Here is a 20160-nt window from a genome sequence, read left to right on the forward strand (position 1 = left end):
TTGCTTTTTTTAATGTGGCTGGGGAACATTTAAATGTTGCATGTGCTGAAAAAAAACTTGCTGGCTGTTTTTTTTTTTTTTTGATCCGTATTTTTGGATGGATACTGCTGCTCTAGATTTCCTTTTCTATTTGAATTTACATCTTGCTTATTTAAGTCTCTATATTGGACTTCCTCTTTCATCCCCTTTTTCCACTTCTAGTAATAGTGTACATTTATATGACTTCCTGAGCCAAACGCTGAGCCAAGTACTGTAAAGAGTTCCATAATTCTCAGAACCACCCTAGATGATGTATGTTAATAATTGTTTTCTGCATTATTTAGACAAGGAAACGAAGTCCCAGGATCTAGGAAATGATCCCAAGCCATACAGCACGTTCAAGTCAGAACAGATTGTACACGAGTTTATCTGGCTAAGACCAACACCATGTTCTAATGTCTATATTGCTTCACTTTATGGAATGTGGAGTATTGCTAGAGGGAGGGCAGACTCAACACTTTTCCCATGGAGAGGCTATTGACATTTTGAATGAGAGGACTTGTCTTCATTGTGCTGGACTGTGACAAGTCAGTGTCCTAAGATCGTTGCCACAAAATGCCCATGACACCCATTAGTCTACCCCAAACATCCTATACATTTTCAGATGTCTTCTAAGGGTGTCCTACCATACCTAGTTGAGAACCACTGGGTGGACAAATATAGTTCTATAGTTTCTTATTATCTGGTGTCAATCAAGCCCTTCTTTCTGCTATGCTGTTTAGTTGCTCAGTTGTGTCTGACTTTGCAACCCTGTGGACTAGAGACCACCAGGTTTCGCTGTCCATGGGATTTCCCAGGCAAGAAAACTGGAGTGGGTTGCCATTTTCTTCATACCAAGCACTTAAAATGTGGCAAATGCAACTGAGGCAATGAATTTAAATTTTTAACTAATTAATATGTAAACATTAATACCAACATATGATCAGTAACTGCTGATTCGGACAGCACAGAATGCTAACCTCATGTTTTCCAAAATCAGATGTCTTATTTTGATTCCAAACCTACTCTTATGGTATCCTCCATTTCAATCCAATTCTTTGGCTAAGTGCTTTAGAGTCATCTTTAATTCCTATCTTTCTCTCCCACATCATACCTGATCCATTAGCAAATTATTTCAGCTTTACTTTCATATTATATGTAGAATTCAAGTACTTCTCACCTCTTCCACAGCTAGGACTCTGATTCAAACTCCACTGTTGTCTCTCCCCTGATCTCCTTGTTTGCATTTTTATTCTTCCAGAGCTATCATTTTAAAATGCATGTTTAACTATGTCACTCCTCTGGTGAGAACCTTCCACTGGCTACTCATTTCATTCAGAAGAGAAGCCAGAGTATTTGCAGAGGTCTTATTTGATCTTGCCCATGTCTCCCAAGTTCCCAGCATCTCCGCTCCTCTTAGTTTCTTCTCCTACCAACCCTCCTTTCAAATATTCCCTTCCAGGAGGTCATTCTGGTCACAGGTGTATTCCTGCCTCAGGGCCTTTGCACTTGTGGTCGCCACTGCCTGTTATAATCTACCCTTTGGAATCTGCAGCCCAGGCTTTCTCAACTTTCTTAACTTCCTTTAAGCCTCTTCACAAATGTCACCCTAGCAGTGAGTCATCCCTAGACCACACTGTGTATATTTGTTACCACTCCTCCCCCATACTCTGTATTCCCCTCTGCTGCCTTTGCCCTTATCACTACCTGAGTAAGTATATGTTTACTTGGGTTTTGACTTTAAAAAGTTTTTTTTTGTTGTTGTTGTTATCTGTTACTCTCACTGAAAAGCAAGCTCTGTGAAGAAGTGGCCTTTGATTTTTATCATATTCTCTATCACTCAGGAGACAACCCAGCACATAGAAGATGCTCAATAAATATCTGTTAAATGAATAAATTCATTAGTAAATCAATGGCTCTTCTGTGACTATTTAACATTTTGATATTTATGACCCTTAATGATTTTACTTCCATTTGCGTTATTTTTTTAAGAACCATATTTCTTACCTTTGTACAAATCTTTCAACTTAATCAGGTCTTTTACTCAATATTTAAAATTTATTTTACTACAGCTGAGCATTCTGCCAACAGGCAATATCTGTCAAACAGAACGTGACCTGAGTTGTTTGTGGAACGGAGTGCAGACTAGGTACAATTTATCACAGGTGAGATGGTTTAACATAAATCAAACTCTCACTAAGGGAAAATGTACAACCAAGAGATGACTTAACTTTTGGATTATGTCCCTGAGTACTGCAAGGACACTGACTGTTCTCTTCAAGCAGAATATAAATGTCTAAGGCTGCAGAAGGGCTTTCCTGGTAGCTCAGCTGGTAAAGAATCCACCTGCAGTGCAGGAGACCCCGGTTCAATCCCTGGGTTGGGAAGATCCCCTGGAGGAGGGCATGGCAATCTACTCCAGTATTCTTGCCTGGAGAATCCCCATGGACCGAGGAGCCTGGCAAACTACAGTCCATGGGGGTCACAAAGAGTCAGACATGACTGAGTGACTATGAACAGCACAAGGATGCAAAGTTATGACATAGCATGCCTGTGAGGTCTTTGTAGACAATATGTAGCTTTGCTTTATGCTAGTATAATGACTTTGCATTTATTGCTGACTTAGCAGTTTCTGAGTCTTAATCTTTTCAAATGTTTTCTCAAAATTCTGGTATTTGAAATTGTGCCAGATCATAAAAAGGCTGAGAACCATATTTTTAGTACCTGGATTTTAGTGTTGCCAGCTCACTTGAGGCTATTAGCTCAACTTTTAGTGCTTATTAATTAATAATTATTGATGTTGTATTTAAAATTACTTATAAGTTTATGAGAATAATTATAACTTTTCCCTGGGTTTCATGTACTCACTATTCTCTCTTTTCTTGCTGCCCTCTTAGAATCCACTACTGTTTGGTGGGTCAAATGTGATGTGGGTTAGTGGGAAGAAATAATGAAGATGGTGAACTGGTTTAAAAAGTTGAGTGAGACATGTTGTGAAATACTGTGAAGGCAGGATGGAATGACGAGTCACTGGTCCCGCAGTAACTGGAAAGTAAGTCTTATGACATCTAGTCTGTCATGCTCTGTCATCAGATTATACATGAACATTTATTTAGGAACAAGTCCATCTCCTCCTCCCAAACTGCACACTTTGAAAATGTATGAATGAGAAATAATAATACTTTTTACAGAGCACTTTTAAAAAGTGCTGGTGATGCATGATAGGGGAATGAGATAGAGCAGGGCCAGGGTCCTTTTCATGGGGTGACATTCTAGTGAGAAAAGATGGAACACTCATGATAAAACCAAATGGCATGGAGTGATAGAGGCAACAAGAAAAAAAAGAAATCAAGGAGTAAACACTGTGTCTGGGATGGCCAGGAAGACCTCTCAAAGGAGGTATTGTTTGAACCCAGATCTGACTCATGCACAGAAGATGATCAAGTAACATCTGGGGGCGTAGTTTCTGGGCAGGTGTGAGCAATTCCTAAAGCCCTTTGTAGAGACAAAAAGACAATGACAGATGCCGATGGACAGAGAAGTAATGAGGGACATCAGAAGCAAAGATGCAGTCCGAGATCTGAGGCGAACACAGGGTCTGTAGGACCTGGTATTTGCCTTTGTCTGGGTCAAGGGAAACCCTGGAGGGTCTCAAGTAGGAAATGCCAGAGCACATAAAAAATGCCGCACTTTTACTCTTGGTAATGGAAAACTTGATATTTGTAAATAATTCTTACTAAAAACAGCTGGAAATATCCGACAAAATATACATATATTTAACTTTCTTTATAAAATACTGAGAAATTACTCGGGAACACAAAGACTTAAATTCAGCTAATAGGACTGGTTTTGCCCGGAAGCATTTATTTGTGAATCCAGACGTGTCTGAGACGCTGAGCTGTAGTTTTGGTAATAAAGGGAACAATTGACCTTTGTCTGATGGTAGACAAGCTGACTTCATCTTCTGTTGTCTTAGAAAAAAGAGATTGCTAATGGTTGAAAATTTAGTAACAAGGATGTTCATCAAAGTACTGTTTATACTATCAGAGAACTGGAAAGTACATAATTTTCTAGAAATGGGGGATTGGTTAAATAATCATGATATGTCCATACTATAACACACTAATAAGCATTAAAAAGAATAAGACCAAGAAGAGCTTGGAAGAAGCCTCACAATGCTCTCTAAGGTGAAAAAATATCCTGACTATAAAATATTATGTATGAGAGTTTGGGATTGACCTAGACACACTACTATATTTCAAATAGGAAACCAACAAAGACCTACCATGTAACCTGCTAGATACTGTGTAATAAACTAAGTGGGAAAGAATTTGAAGAAGAATAGATACATGTATATGTAAAACTGAATCACTTTGCTGTACACGTGAAACTAACACAATTTTATAAATCAACTATGGTCTAATATAAAGAAAAAGTTTAAAAAAAATTATGTACATGTTGTCCCATTTGTGCAACAATATGTGCATATATGTAGAAAAATGCAGAAAAATGTTAACAGTGGTTATCTCTTAGAATTGGGGTGCTTAATTTCTTATATATCTGTAATAAAAAATGCAAAAATCTAATGCAAAAATCTATATATTTAATGATAAATAGCATATTAGAAATACTTCAGAAAAGTACAAAGAAGAAAATAAATACCCCTGGAAATATTTACCCTTTATATAGTCCCCATAGCCCTTGGGCTTTCCTGGTGGCTCAGATGGTAAAGAATCTCCCTGCAATCCTGGAGACCCGGGTTCAATCCCTGGGTTGGGAAGATCAGTGGAGAAGGGAATGGCTGCCCATTCCAGTATTCTTGCCTGGAGAATTCCATGGACAGAGGAGACTGATGGGTTACAGTCCGTGGGGTCGCAAAGAGTTGGACTTGTCTGAGCGATTATTAGCCATTGGCCATAGCGCTTAGCTTTCCTTATAACATAGGTTAAGAATTGCCAGGCTGCAAACAAAACTGACCTCACAAAGTTCTAGAGTTGTACCATGTGATTAAAGGGAACTTCTATTCTACGAAATATTTTGCCGCCAAGATGCAATTTAACTATTGATATTTTAGCAAAGAACACATCTTTTCCTTTATACAGTTAAAGATTTAGAGTCAGGGAAGTGTTAATTCTAAAGTCAACCTCATTGACAAGTTAAGGTTATTAACGATGTGTGGCTTTGTCCTTTCTCATTTGCTGGGCTTTACACAAGACCCTGATGTTTGCTTGGGCACAATTCCGAGGGCCTCCATTCTCCTTTTCTTCTCCGTAGTAGGTCCTGCTCTGTTGTGTGAAAGCTATGGGGTATGCCACCAAGGCCCTGGCTTCTGGTTTAGCTTGTTTCTTGCTTGGTTGCTTTGTTGGTTTATTCATTCTCCAACCAGATCATTACTAAAAGAAATACAAAAGAGAAAAATCCCAGGATACGGTTCAATTTCAGAACAGTAGCAATGAAGATAGTGCTCACACAGAAGTTCAGAAAAGTTACATATAAGAGAATAAAGACTTCTTTCATAAATGAAACAGAATTGGTTTGACAATGATTTTCAGCAAATCGCATAACCAAATATAGAAATGAAGGTTGCTGACTCAGGCACTTGCCCTAACCACTAAATTCAGCTTCCTCTCTTTGCTGCACACAGCAGGAGCACATGAAAAAAAAAAAAAAAATGCGACTCTTTCTGGAACAAGCAGACTTTTGGAAAATGGCCAGTTCTGGAGGTTAACCTGTATGATGCATCATCTTCTGAGATGCGAACCACACCCAGAAACCTTGGAGAAACCATCATGACACAGATGAGATAATTTCAGAATCTTTTGATTGCATATTGAAATGATTAACATGTCAGAAGATTCTGACGAGAATCTCAATTCTTTACTCTAGAAATAGGTGGTAATTCTAAGATCCCATAAAACTTAAATCAGCTTCAGTTCTGTTTAGGCAGTTGATGGGAAATGGTGTTGTTTCAAGTCCATATATCAAGGGCATAAAGACACAGATCAAAATAAGAAGGCACCAGATCAGAATGAGGCAACACAATGTGAATGAAGGCAATATGTCCAGGAGATAATTTCATTACAATGTCATCAGAGTATTCACCGAATAGAGAATTACATATGTTCTATCATATCTTTTATTTTATCTACATAGGTTTATATACCTGAAGTCATTATTTTTATACCTAAGAGAAGTACTTCTTTTATACCAAGAACAAATTCATATATATGTTAGCTCTTCCTTATTGTATCAGCTTTGCTTAACTAGCAGATGAGGTCTTTGAGTCCCATTCCAGTGTCAGCATTTCTGAATGGACTAACTGTCTGATTGATTCATTTATTCAGTTCAGCAAATGTGAACCCCTACATTGAGCCCCTACAATGTGCCAGGTATTGTGCTAAGAGCTGGGCATACAAAAGTGAATAAAGGTAAAAAGTCCTTGACTTAGTGAAGTTTAGAGTCTGGAGGGAGAGAGAGACAATAAATAGAAACTAACGTGAAAATTGGGCTTACCAGATGGCATAGTGGTAAAGAATCCACCTGCCAACGCAGGAGATGCAAGAGATGTGGGCTCGGTCCCTGGGTCAGGGAGATCCCCTGGATGAGGAAATGGCAACCAACTTCAGTATTCTTGCCTGGATAATTGCATGGACAGAGGAATCTTGTAGGCTATAGTCCATGGGGTCGCAAAGAGTCGGATACAACTGAGCATGTTCGCTTTAAGGTAATAATTATATATTGACATAATTGCTTTGAAGGACAAAACAGCATGCTTAATAGGGAATGACAGCAAGAACCAATAGCAATAGGGAAGGCCTCGCTGGGGAGGAGAAATTTAAGTCAAAACCTGAAGGAAGAAAAGGAGCCAGATAAGAAAGGAATGGGAAGAGCATTTCCTACAGAAGGAATAGCAAGTGCAAAGGGCAGGAGGTAAAGTCGTAGTAAAAAGTAGACACTCCTATCCCAGTCCCCTGGCCAGACATATTTCTGAACTCAGAACTTGTTTTGCATTTTAAAAAGTTGTTGCTGTTGTTCAGTTGCTCAGTTGTGTCCAACTCTTTGCGACTGCTTGGACTGCAGCTGCCAAGCCTCCCTGTTCTTCACAAGTTCCTCGAGCTTGCTCAAAGTCATGTCCATCGAGTTGGTGATGCCATCCGACCATCTCATCCTTTGTCATTCCCTTCTCCTTCTGCCTTCAATCTTTACCAGCATCAGGGTCTTTTCCAGTGATTAAATTCTTCATATCAGGTGGCCAAAGTATGGGAGCTTCAGCTTCAGCATCAGTTCTTCCAATGAATATTCAGGACTGATTTCCTTTAGGATTGACTGGTTTGATCACCTTGCCATCCAATTGACTCTCAAAGAGTCTACTCCAACACCACAGCTTGAAAGCATCAGTTCTTCGAGGCTCAGTCTTCTTTATGGTCCAACTCTCTCAACCATACATGACTACTGGAAAAGCCATCCTTTGATTAGATGAACCTTTATCAGCAAAGTGTCTGTGCTTTTTAATATGTTTTTAACAGTTCTAACTGTTGCTTCTTGACTTGCTAGCATAGTCCATGTATGATATCCATATATTAACCCATGTATTATGTATTATTAACACTCCCAGAGACACCTGGGGACAGTATGGTTGTAATAAACCACATTAATATATCTGCAGTGGAACATGTAAATCGTCACATAAAATGGGATAAAGATTATATAATTCATGACATGATCTTCTGTCCCTGATGGCTCAAGATGATAAAGAATCTGCCTGCAATGCAGGGGACTCGGGTTCAGTTGCTGGGTGGGGAAGATCCCCTGGAGAAGGGAAGAGCTGCCCCCTCCAGTATTCTTGCCTGGAGAATCGCACGGACAGAGGAGCCTGGTAGGCTACGGTCCATGCGGTCACAAAAGAGTCAGACAAGATTTAGTGATTAAACAACAACAGTTGTACCAGCTATTAAAGCAATAACTTTGTATGCATAATTTCATTTAGTCCTAGAAAATAAGGTAGATATGAATATTATTTCCTTTTTTATGGATCAAGAAACAGAGGTTAAGAGCAGTCTGAAGGGGACACTGGATCTGTATCTGAGGAGGCAGGCATGCCTCGGGGTTTACACCCTGCTGTCCAGGGTGGGAAATGACCAGTGATGACAGGTGTGGAGTGAGAGTGCTCAGGCCCCTTGCATCAGGGCAGGACAGCACTCCAGAGGAGCCCAGTGGGTCAGGTGCAGCCAGCTTTCTGCGGAACTACTGCCATCACACCCTGTCTTGGTTCCCCCCTCCTTCTGCTCCTGCTTCCCCTCCCCTCGCCTTCCAGATCTCTCCTGACTTCCTTTAGCAAATTGATTGCTCAGAAAGTCTTGCCTCAGGGGCTGCTTCTGCTTCAAAACAGCCCTGCTGAGCCCTGGGGAATTCCTGGCCCATGGAAACAGAGAGATAATGATTGTTGTTAGTGATTCTTGTTTGAACCATGATTTGGGGCACTTAGATGGGCATAATAGGGAGTCAGAACTGCCTGCAATGCTTCAGTGAGTGTATACAGCAAGGATTTACTAGCTCTTCCTCAGCAGAATCTGTGACTCACTCTCTCCAGATCAGGTAGACACACACACCTCGCAGATACAGGGTTTCCCTTCTTGCTGTAGGTTTATCAGCTAACACCACTGTCTCAGGGACCACAACATCTGTCTAATCTGCTGAAACAGCATTACCTGAATCAAGGGCCCTACTTTATGGCAAATGAAGTGTGACAAGGTGTGCATGACATGGAATCCACTGGTCCTTCCATGAACCATCTCACTTGGAAAATTCTAGCCTGAATTTTCATGCAGGGGCATGAAACAGTCCCCTGCAGGCAAAGCAAAGAGGAGGTGCCGTCCTTCAGGGGTTTTTTGCGTACCAGAGTGACAACCATTGCATACCACTGGTGACCCAATAGGAGGAATATAGAGGTTCTGCAAACAGGAATAAGAGTGGCTTCCCCAGTGGCTCAGTTGGTAAAGAGTCTGCCTGCAGTGCAGAAGGTCTGGGTTCGATCTCTGGATCAGGAAGATCCACTGGAGAAAGGAATGACTACCCACCCCATTCTTGCCTGGAGAATCCCACGGACAGAGGAACCTGGTGGGCTATAGTCTACAGCATCATAAGAGTCGGACGTGACTGAGCGACTGAATCTGCCTGCCTTGCTCACCATTATTCCCAGTGACCTACTTCTTGTTGTTCCTTTGTATCTATTTCTAGTTTCCCTTTTCTCCCCCAGCTTTGGTGTACTTTCAGCAGTCACAGCGTGGCTCTTCATGGGCCGACTGTCTTCCGCGGACTACTGGGGCATGTTCCTTGCAAGTGAGGAGTCCGGGAGATGTCCTCCCTTCCCCACAAGGCTCAGGTGGGGGTGTAGGGAACAGAATTCTGGTTTCCTCCCTCTGAAGCCCAGCTTGCACTCCAACCACCCATGCAGAACCAGGCTGAGGTATCATCCTCTCCTTTCTTCTGCTTCAGAGGAATCTGACCTCACTCATTTTCCAGGGTCATCAACGAAATAAATGGTGGGTTCAGGACCCAGGACTGTCAGACCGAACAGGTAAAAATGCAAGGTACCCAATTAGATTTGAATTTCACATAAACAGCATTTTTTTAAAAAAGCTTAAGTATGTCCCATGCAATACTTGGGACGTACATATATTTAATTTTTAAACATGGTTTATCTAAATTTCAAATTTAACTGGGTGTCCTGTATTTTATTTGGCAACTGTATCCGAACACTAGCCAAAGTCTGATTTCAGTACCTAAGAACCAAAGGGTTCCAGCTCTTCGGGACCCCATAGCCTGTACCCACCAGACCCCTCTGTCCATGGAATTTTCCAGACAAAAATACTGGAGTGGATTGCCATTCTCTTCTCCAGGGGATCTTCCTGACCCAGGGATTGAACCTGGGTTTCCCATGTTGCAGGCAGATTCTTTACTGTCTAAGCCACCCATGAAGCTCCTTTGAAATTAATAAATCACTTTAAATCTATAAATAAACTCAATGCACATACTACAACATTCAAAAGGTAATGTAACTAAGCAAGGACTTGTGGGCAGAAAGCTAAAGTTTGACAGTGGGTCTGTAGCAAAGTAAGGCTTCATTACAGGGTGGCAAGCAAAGGAATGGGAGACATGCCTCAGATTCACTTCCACTAACTCTTTGAGTTGGGAGCATTTTAAAGGGGAAGGACAAGGAAGCTAGGGTTAATCATTGTCTTGTGACATTTCTGTGACATCTCTTAATCATATTTTTGTAAGTCAGGATGTTCTGGTTTGATTCTCTGGCCAAGTGGTCCATGGCTGGGGGTCTCTCAGCTCATCTTGCTCTGGAGAAACAACCTGAATTTGTATGGTAATGATGACATCTATAATAGCAATTTTACTATAGTAACATGTTATCAACAACAGTAATTTTAGTCATCTGACTCTGGTTGATTAGTATTCAGTTAGCACAGGATTGAGGTCAGAAGGGACAAGAAAGAGAATAAAGTTTTGGATAGAGGGCATAATCATAAACTCGGCAGGGGAACTCTGTTTAGGGGGACCTTGTTTTAATAGAGTAAGTGATAAGTCTTTCTACACCCTTTTGCCCAGCCACTCAGGTCTCCCACTCAAATCTACCAGTCAGAGGCAATCATGGTAGCTTGTTTCTTATTTATCTTTCTAGAAATATTCTCTGTAAATCCAGGCATAATTATACACGGATCTCTGTACTTTTCTTAATTAGTTTAACAACCTCCCTTGGAGATAGGTCTTATTAGCCCATCTAGAATTGCCTTGTTCTTTTAAATAATTGCTCATTTATTAAAAAAATTTTTTTTAATGTGGACCATTTTATTTTTTTATTTTTATTTTTACTTTATTTTGCTTTACAATACTGTATTGGTTTTGCCATATATTGATATGAATCCACCATGGGTGTACATGAGTTCCCAATCCTGAACCCCCCTCCCACTTCCCACCCCATATCATCTCTCTGGATCATCCCCATGCACCAGCCCCAAGCATCCTGTATCCTGTATCGAACATAGACTGGCGATTCATTTCTTACATGATAGTATACATGTTTCAGTGCCATTCTCCCAAATCATCCCACCCTCTCCCTCTCCCTCAGAGTCTAAAAGTCCATTCTATACATCTGTGTCTCTTTTGCTGTCTCACATACAGGGTTATCATTACCGTCTTTCTAAATTCCATATATATGTGTCAGTATACTGTATTGGTGTTTTTCTTTCTGGATTACTTCACTCTGTATAATCGGCTGCAGTTTCATCCATCTCATTAAAACTAGATGTCCATCAGCAGATGAATGGATAAGAAAGCTGAGGTACATATACACAATGGAGTATTACCCAGCCATTAAAAAGAATACATTTGAATCAGTTCTAATGTGGACCATTTTAAAAAGTCTTTCTTGAATTTGGTACTTAATGTCACCTGGGAGTCAGTGCACTTTCTAAAAGGAATTGCATAACAGTGGAATGCCTACTGCTCAGATCCACAAAGATAAGAGTGTTTTTTTTTCTTAAAAAAACTGTTTCTAGAATAAGCAGAAGGACCCGTAAATCAGTAGCATTCCTTTCTAAAAAAGCAGCCTCAGAGAAAGAGGCTGGTAGATTCCTGGAAGATTGTTATGCTAATATGTAACAGAAAGGAAGATTCATTACAGGGAAGGAAGACACAGGTCCAATTTGCTCAGAGTTGATACATATGCTGGGTTTGGAGGTTACAGGAGATTGATAAGAGCACAAAGTCTAATGTATCATCAAACAGGGACATTCTTGCTGGCTGCTAGAATGGTGGGGAGAATGGGAGGATGGCGTGGCATGCCTGAAGTTATTATAGACTGATATTCATTTGAGGCAACTTGTGGGATTAGAGATGTCCCTTGCCCTCAGTAGGTTTACAAAATAATAGACTGACATGGAAGCAAAGATGCTATCTAATCAAACACAGAATCATTTTGAACAGAATCTGTATGTGGTGGTTTAGTCACTCAGTCCTGTCCAATTCTTTGCAACCCCATGGATTGTAGCCTGCCAGGCTCCTCTGTCCATGGGATTCTCCAGGCAAGAATACTGGAGTGGGCTGCCATTTTCTTCTCCATGAATTCATACATTACTGTACAAATACATAAACATATATATATATATACATAAGATGCATGGTATAGATTTCTTTGAACTTCATAATTCTCTGCTAGTTGTGTAATGAACCCAGGCCCTGAAATAAGCCTCAACAAAAGCCGGCTAATATGGTAAGAATTTAGTTTAAAAAGAAAAATACAATTACTTTAATTGCTCTGTATCCTCTGTTCTTTCCTTTCCACAATTAATCTTTTCACTGCCTTTCAAAACTAAAATTTAAAACAATTTAAAAATTATTTTATGTATTTATTTATTTTTGGCAGCACTGGGTCTTTGTTGCTTTGAAGGGGCTTTCTCTGGTTTCAGCAAGTAGGGGCTACTCTTTGTTGGGATGCACAGGCTTCTCATCGTGGTGGCTTCTCTTGTTGCAGAGCGCAGCTCTAGGCACTCTGGCTTCAGTAGCTGCAGCACAGAGCTCTGAGGTTGTGGCCTGCACGCTCTAGAATGTGGGCTCAGTAGTTGTGGCACATGGGCTTAGCTGCTCCGTGGCATGTGGAATCTTCCCGGATCAGGGATCAAACCCGTGGCCACTGCAATGACAGGCAGGTTCTTATGCACTGTGCCACCAGGGAAGTATCAAAACTAGACTTAAAAAAATCTAGTCCTATGGGAAATTTAATATTGGGAAAAAGAACATTAGCTGAGTACGCCCCATAGCTTTGGCTTTTTCTTTTTTAACACTCTTGAATCAGACATCTACTGGGACAGGGTAGCAGGTGTTCTCTGAGATGCGTGCATGGTATCTGTGCTCTTCCACTTTAGTTTATGTTAAATAAATATCACAGGAACCCAAACAATCTAAGACTCTTCTCAGCCACAGGATTTACTTTAGCACATCCTGAGAAGTGCTACTGTAAATATACAAGTCATGCAACCCACTTGCAAACAGTACTTGGCACCATGTGAATGAGTTTCTGGAACAAACTCATTCATCTGGGGGGGGGGGAGGGGCTAGAGTGTCAGAAATATAGGTTCTTCTAAAAACAAACAAATAAAAGGTATTTTTCCAGGCATTGTCTTGTAGTACTAGTCTGCCTACAGTAGTGTTTCTTATTTCTCACCCTTCCTGGGTTACCTACACTTCATTTCCTCACCAGATAGATGAAGATGGTAAAGACAGTGAAAATGATATTTATTCCTAAGCCTTCTCACTTCATCAGTCCACCGAGGGACTTTCCTATTCTCATGGGTTGGCAACATAGGGGAGGAAAATTTTTTTCTCATCCTTCTTAGTGTCCTTGGCTGGATCTGCAAATTAAACTGACAAGACAGATGAACAGGAGAAGAACATACAAATTATATTGAGTTTTTATGTGAAGATGGAGCCTGCACAAGAGAATGAAGATCCAAAGAAGTGATTGGAGCAGGAAGCTTTTGTATCTTTTAGACAAATAAACAATAATTTGCGAAGAATTGAGAAGAAAAAGGGGTTGGGGCTAAGGGTGGTAAATGGGGAAGATGTAACTCAGAATATAGGATTAGCTTAACAAGCTTGTGTTGCAGAATTTTCTGCTGCCTTCACTGGGTTAAGAATCTGCCTCCAGTGAAAGGAGAATTTATTTCCTGTGTATAGGCAGAAGGGTGGTAACTTTAGCTGCGTTTACTGCTTCTTCATTGCCTTCAACTCAAAATAATTTTTAGGTCAAAGAGGCATATTTTGGGATGACATTCTGGTTTTCCTTCAGCAAATAGGCGTCATGGACTCAAATAACTCTAAGCCCAGAGGGACTTGGAAGGGCCATTTGGTAGAAAAATCCAGGAGAAATAAATATAGACTCAGCTTCTCAGGGCTGGAAGGAAACAAGAGAATTCAACTCCATATCACATATTTGAATCTCTCTGGAAATGTGTAGAACTGTAGAACTGAAAGCTAGAAAAGAAATTTCTAGCTTTTCGAAACAGTAATTTCTTAAGCGTGTTTCTTTCCCAACCTTGAAACACTAATAACTAATTCCCACCATTCAAACCAATAATATTTCAGAATGTTGCAATTATTGTACTTAATACAAAAAACTATCATTCTATGTTGCTGCTTAGATTGCACTTTTGGTTTTTTATATTTCTTTAAAACAGTAGTTCTTTCTTTCCTGTGATAATCTTCTTGTATATTTTTCTGTTTTCTCATTTTTCATATCAGTGAGAAAATAGATATTACCTTTGTTTTCATCTTCTCTTGGTTCAAATCTCAAAGGGTATTGAATTGGAAACTTGAGGGGCCTAATTAGCAGAGAAAATAAAATAAGAAAAAGTCAATACAATAAGCTATTAAAAAAAATTAATTCATCAGCAGAGGAGACCCTAGTTCAGTTCAGTTCAATTCAGTCTCTCAGTTGTGTCTGACTCTTTGAGATCCCATGAATCACAGCATGCCAGGCCTCCCTGTCCATCACCAACTCCCAGAGTTCATGGACTCAAACTCGTGTCCATCGAGTCAGTGATGCCATCCAGCCATCTCATCCTTTGTCGTCCCCTTCTCCTCCTGCCCCAAATCCCTCCCAGCATCAAAGTCTTTTCCAATGAGTCAACTCTTCACATGAGGTGGCCAAAGTACTGGAGTTTCAGCTTCAGCATCAGTACTTTCAATGAACACCTAGGACTGATCTCCTTTAGAATGGACTGGTTGGATCTCCTTGCAGTACAAGGCACTCTCAAAAGTCTTCTCCAACACCACAGTTCAAAATCATCAATTCTTCGGCACTCAGCTTTCTACACAGTCCAACTCTCACATCCATACATGATCACTGGAAAAACCATAGCCTTGACTAGATGGACCTTTGTTGGCAAAGTAATGTCTCTGCTTTTTTATATGCTATCTAGGTTGCTCATAACTTTTCTTCCAAGGAGTAAGCGTCTTTTAATTTCATGGCTCCAATCACCATCTTCAGTGATTTTGGAGCCCCCCAAAAGAAAGTCTGACACTGTTTCCACTGTTTCCCCATCTATTTCCCATGAAGTGATGGGACCGGATGCCATGATCTTAGTTTTCTGAATCTTGAGCTTTAAGCCAAATTTTTCACTCTTCTCTTTCACTTTCATCAAGAGGCTTTTTAGTTCCTCCTCACTTTCTGCCATAAGGGTGGTGTCATCTGCATATCTGAGGTTATTGATATTTCTCCCAGCAATCTTGATTCCAGCTTGTGCTTCATCCAGCCCTGCGTTTCTCATGATGTACTCTGCATAGAAGTTAAATAAGCAGGGTAACAATATACAGCCTTGATGCACTCCTTTTCCTGTCTGGAACCAGTTTGTTGTTCCATGCCCAGTTCTAACTGTTGCTTCCTGACCTGCATATAGATTTCTCAAGAGGCAGGTCAGGTGGTCTGGTATTCCCATCTCTTGAACAATTTTCCACAGTTTATTGTGATCCACAGAGTCAAAGGCTTTGGCATAGTCAATAAAGCAGAAATAGATGTTTTTCTGGAACTCTCTTGCTTTTTCCATGATCCAGAGGATGTTGGCAATTTGATCTCTGCTTCCTCTGCTTTTTCTAAAACCAGCTTGAACATCCGGAAGTTAATGGTTCACGTATTGCTGAAGCCTGGCTTGGAGAATTTTAAGCATTATTTTACTAGCATGTGAGATGAGTGCAATTGTGCGGTAGTTTGAGCATTCTTTGGCATTGCCTTTCTTTGGAATTGGAGTGAAAACTGACCTTTTCCAGTCCTGTGGCCACTGCTGAGTATTCCAAATTTGCTGGCATATTGAGTGCAGCACTTTTATAACATCATCTTTCAGGATTTGAAATAGCTCAACTGGAATTCCATCACCTCCACTAGCTGTGTTTATAGTGATGCTTTCTAAGGCCCACTTGACTTCACATTCCAGGATATCTGGCTCTAGGTGAGTGATCACACCATTGTGATTATCTGGGTCTTGAAGCTCTTTTTTGTACAGTTCTTCCATGTATTCTTGCCACCTCTTCTTAATATCTTCTGCTTCTGTTAGATATCACTTAGCAAAATATCTCCATATTGTAAGATGAAGAAAGGAAGATCCAGAATGTTTGTGTGACTTGTCCAAGGATACACAGATGGTTAATGATGGAACCTCCACTGGTTGCATTCACTTGACTTCCAGACAGGGCTGTGAGAAAGATCTTAAGAGAAACTTCAATGCATAAAGAGTATTTTAGTTTTTCTCTGTTCCTGAAAACTTGCTTACTAGATATTTGGATTCTAAGAACTTCTTTTCTTTCTTTTTCTTTTTCTTCCTTTCTTTTTCCTGCCTTCCTTCTTCTCTCTCTCTTTCATTCTTTCTCTTTACACAGCGAAGTTAACTCCAATTTAAACTCTTTTGTCTTCAAAGTTATAGAAAATATGTATCTACTGAGCTGATTCAATTCTCAGACAATTCTCAGTGTCTGGAAAGAACTTCAGACTCTTCTAGGTCTTGGCTGTTTACAATAATGAAGAGAAGCAGTAGGATAGGTAATCCAGATTAATCAATCATTCTTGAGAAATTACAAACTAGATTAAATATAAACATTAGTAACTAGACTGATGTCTTAATGGGAGCATCTTTCTTAGGCAAAGCCTAAGAAATACCAGACTATTTAGGGATTTGTTTTCAAAAGGAGGGGACTTACATGACAAAATCCAACACTATCCCTATAGCCTGTAAAACAAACTTTTATAAGAGCAAATAATACTTGGAGACAGTGTATTAAAAAGCAGATATACCACTTTGCTGCAAAGGTCTGTATAGTCAAAACTGGTTTTTCTGGTAGTCAGGTACCAATGTGAGAGTTGGACCATAAAAAAAGCTGAGCAGCGAAGAACTGTTGCTTTTGCGTTGTGGTTCTGGAGAAGACTATTGAGAGTCCCTTGAACTTCAAGGATATTAAACCAGTCAATTCTAAAGGAAATCAACCCTGAATAGTCTTTGGAAGGACTGATGCTGAAGCTCCAATTTTTGGCTGCCTGATGTGAAGAGCCGACTCATTGAAAAAGACTCTGACCCTGGGAAAGAACGAAAGCAAAAGGAGAAGGGAGTGGGAGAGGATGAGAGGGTTAGATAGCATCACTGACTCAATGGACATGAATTTGAGCAAACTCTGGGAGAGCCTGGAGGACAGAGGAGCCTGGCATGCTGCCATCCATGGGGTTACAAAGAGCCAGACATGACTAAGTGACTGAAGAACAGCAGCAGTATTTGGGAATACATTTCAGATTACAGGAGTCTAAGCAATTGGTTATGGTTTGCTTAAAGAATGGAATATATTGACTATATGAAGGAAAGTGGATAGTGGGCCTTCTATGATAAAGTTCCTAGGGTGGATCTCATTTGAAAATGCCAAAAAGTTTAGACAGGAACCAAAGGGAGTGATCAGCTATAACAATTTCCAGGAATGTTATTAACATGGCTTTCTGTATAAACAGTGGTGCTCATTCCTGCCTACCCCTTCCTCCAGTGAATTGTTTTTTTCAAATGCATTCGAACTCTATGAATCTCCTCTCTTCTGGTTATTATTATCTTTCTGATTCTCGCTTTTTTAAGAAAGAAGGTAAGCTACTGTTTTTATTGAAAAGGAACTCTAGATTTTACATTTCTTCTCTTTGAAGATTTTGCAAAGTAGACACCATGAATAATTGAGAATTTTCTCTTAGTGGCAACATTTTTAAAACATTTTCCCTTGCATCAACACATGGGAAATAAAAAGATGTTGATACAAAATAAAACGATACTGACCTGTGAGTTCACTGTTCTAAAGAACAGTGTGTATCCTTGAACAACTTGAGCAATGGCAGATCACAGAAGTTCTTGAACGATTGTTTTTCAAACTGCTAGATGGGAAGAATACAAATGAATTAATTTCTTCCTTAGTTCAGAATCTGGAACTGAAGATGGCATACTTCCACTTTCTTTAGACCCTTTTACCTTTTAAGGGTTATGTGACCCTTTGTTTTCTTCAAGTTGATTCTTCTTATATGAGGGATCTCAGAACCAGAAACCTTTGTGGACAAATGTTTTGCTAAAAAGTAGTTCTTCCTTCATTTATAGCTTTGCTCCTTCAGACATTCTGTTCCCTAAATATCCCATTTCCCAGTTTCTGACCACTAGGTGTCATAAGTATTCACACAATGCCTCCAAGATGTAAACATAAACTTTATCTATTAAAATGAGGCAAAAAAAATAAAATAAAATGAGGCCCTGAATGTATGACTTCTCATATGTGATCTTATGTCACCTGGGGTCACATATTAGCTCCAATTTACATGCAATTCAACCTCCGAATAAAAAGTTCAGGGAAAGTCACAAAGTTAAGGAAAAATGAAATGGAACTCCTGTGGTATACAAACGGTTAACGGTTAGCGGTTAAACAAGCTCTGCAGAGCTTGTTCCTTCCTAACCCCCTTCCCCACTTGACCTCCAGAGTTGCCTTTAGACTCGCATGAGATTAATAGTCACCTCCTTTTAGGAATGGGCTTCACAAGAGCCTATTGATAGCCTTGGGAAATCTCTGCATTACTTTGCAATAGGAATACACATGAGACACCGGGACCCACTCTCATTCTGCTTATTTGAGTTTCAACTAAAGGGACTGACACATTGAAAAATTATTTTCAAGTCATTTTGAAGCTAGGATGATCAATTCAAACCTTTTCATTTTATGTTAGGGAAATGATACCTGGAAGAGTTTGCTCATTGTCCAAAGACAGTCGCAGAACTGGACCTTGGACTCACATCTTCTGACTCCTAGGCATCCTAAGTCTTCTGTGTAGTTATTGCTGTTCTCAAGATAGATTTACGCATTTGTTTTGGAATTTTGAAAAAAAAAAAAAGTAAACCAAAGTATTCCTTAGACTGTGTTAATATTGTAAGAAAAAACTTAGCTCAGAAAACTTCCTCTGTGGAGATTTGTTGTTAAAAAACAGAAGTAGTTTATTAGTCATTGGAACAAGACAAGAAATAAATTTTAATGCTCTTATTTCACAGAATTTGCAGATTTGTTTCAGATAGATGGAAAAACTGTCCCATTTAGCTTTTCTTTGTATGCCAAGTCAATCAGATTCATATATATCTTTCAATGAATTTTTTAAAAAAGATGACCATATTTAATGAACAGATAATCTTTTGGTATTTCAAGTCAAAAAATACTATTGTTATTCTCACCAAGATGAAAAGAAAATAGGCTTAGTTATTTGGCTATAAAAGCAGTGAAAATATTGCATTTTAAGCTGTTGTTCAGTCACCTCATGGATTGCAGCATGCCAGGTTCCCCTGTCCTCCACTATCTCCTGGAGTTTGCTCAAATTCATGTTCATTGTGTTGGTGATGCTTTCTAACCATCTCATCCTCTGCCACTCCATTCTCCTTTTGCTTTCAACCTTTCTTAGCATCAACGTCAGATTCTCTACCATCTGAGACACCAGGGAAGCCCTGGTGAGTAGCTGTACCATAAAATAATTAATTTTATTTATGTAAGGAAGGAAATGGCAACCCACTCCAATATTCTTGTCTGGAGAGTTCCATGGACAGAGAAACCTGGTGGGCTACAGTCCATGGGGTCACAAAGAGTTGGACATGACTGAGGGACTAACACTTTCACTTTCACTTTTATTTCTTGGGACGAGCAGCACTGTCCTTGTATGATCAGAAGGCCAGAAGGGTCCATATCAGTGGTGTTCGCTCAGTTCCCCTGGAGAGGACCCTACACTCTCTGGTAAATATGGTTCTCTTCTTTATTCTGACTGAGATTTCCATGGTAAGTTCAGGTGCAGAATTTCTTTTGAGGAATAATTTCCCCCTAATTACAATACTAAACAATTGCTTTACAATTGCTTTGACTAAATTCATTTATACAAAATTTGGAAGACTGAATTAAAAATTAATTATTTGATTACAGTGAAAGTACATGGAACTAGTTAAACTGGTAATTCTGAGCATTGTTTGAGATGTTTTACCAAAAAATGTTGCAAGGTCAAATAAGTTAGGGAAACAAGGTTTATGCTTAAAATCCTTTCTTAAACAT

This window comes from Capricornis sumatraensis, chromosome 11 (assembly GCF_032405125.1).
Source record: "Capricornis sumatraensis isolate serow.1 chromosome 11, serow.2, whole genome shotgun sequence".
NCBI classification, from domain to species: Eukaryota; Metazoa; Chordata; class Mammalia; order Artiodactyla; family Bovidae; genus Capricornis; species Capricornis sumatraensis.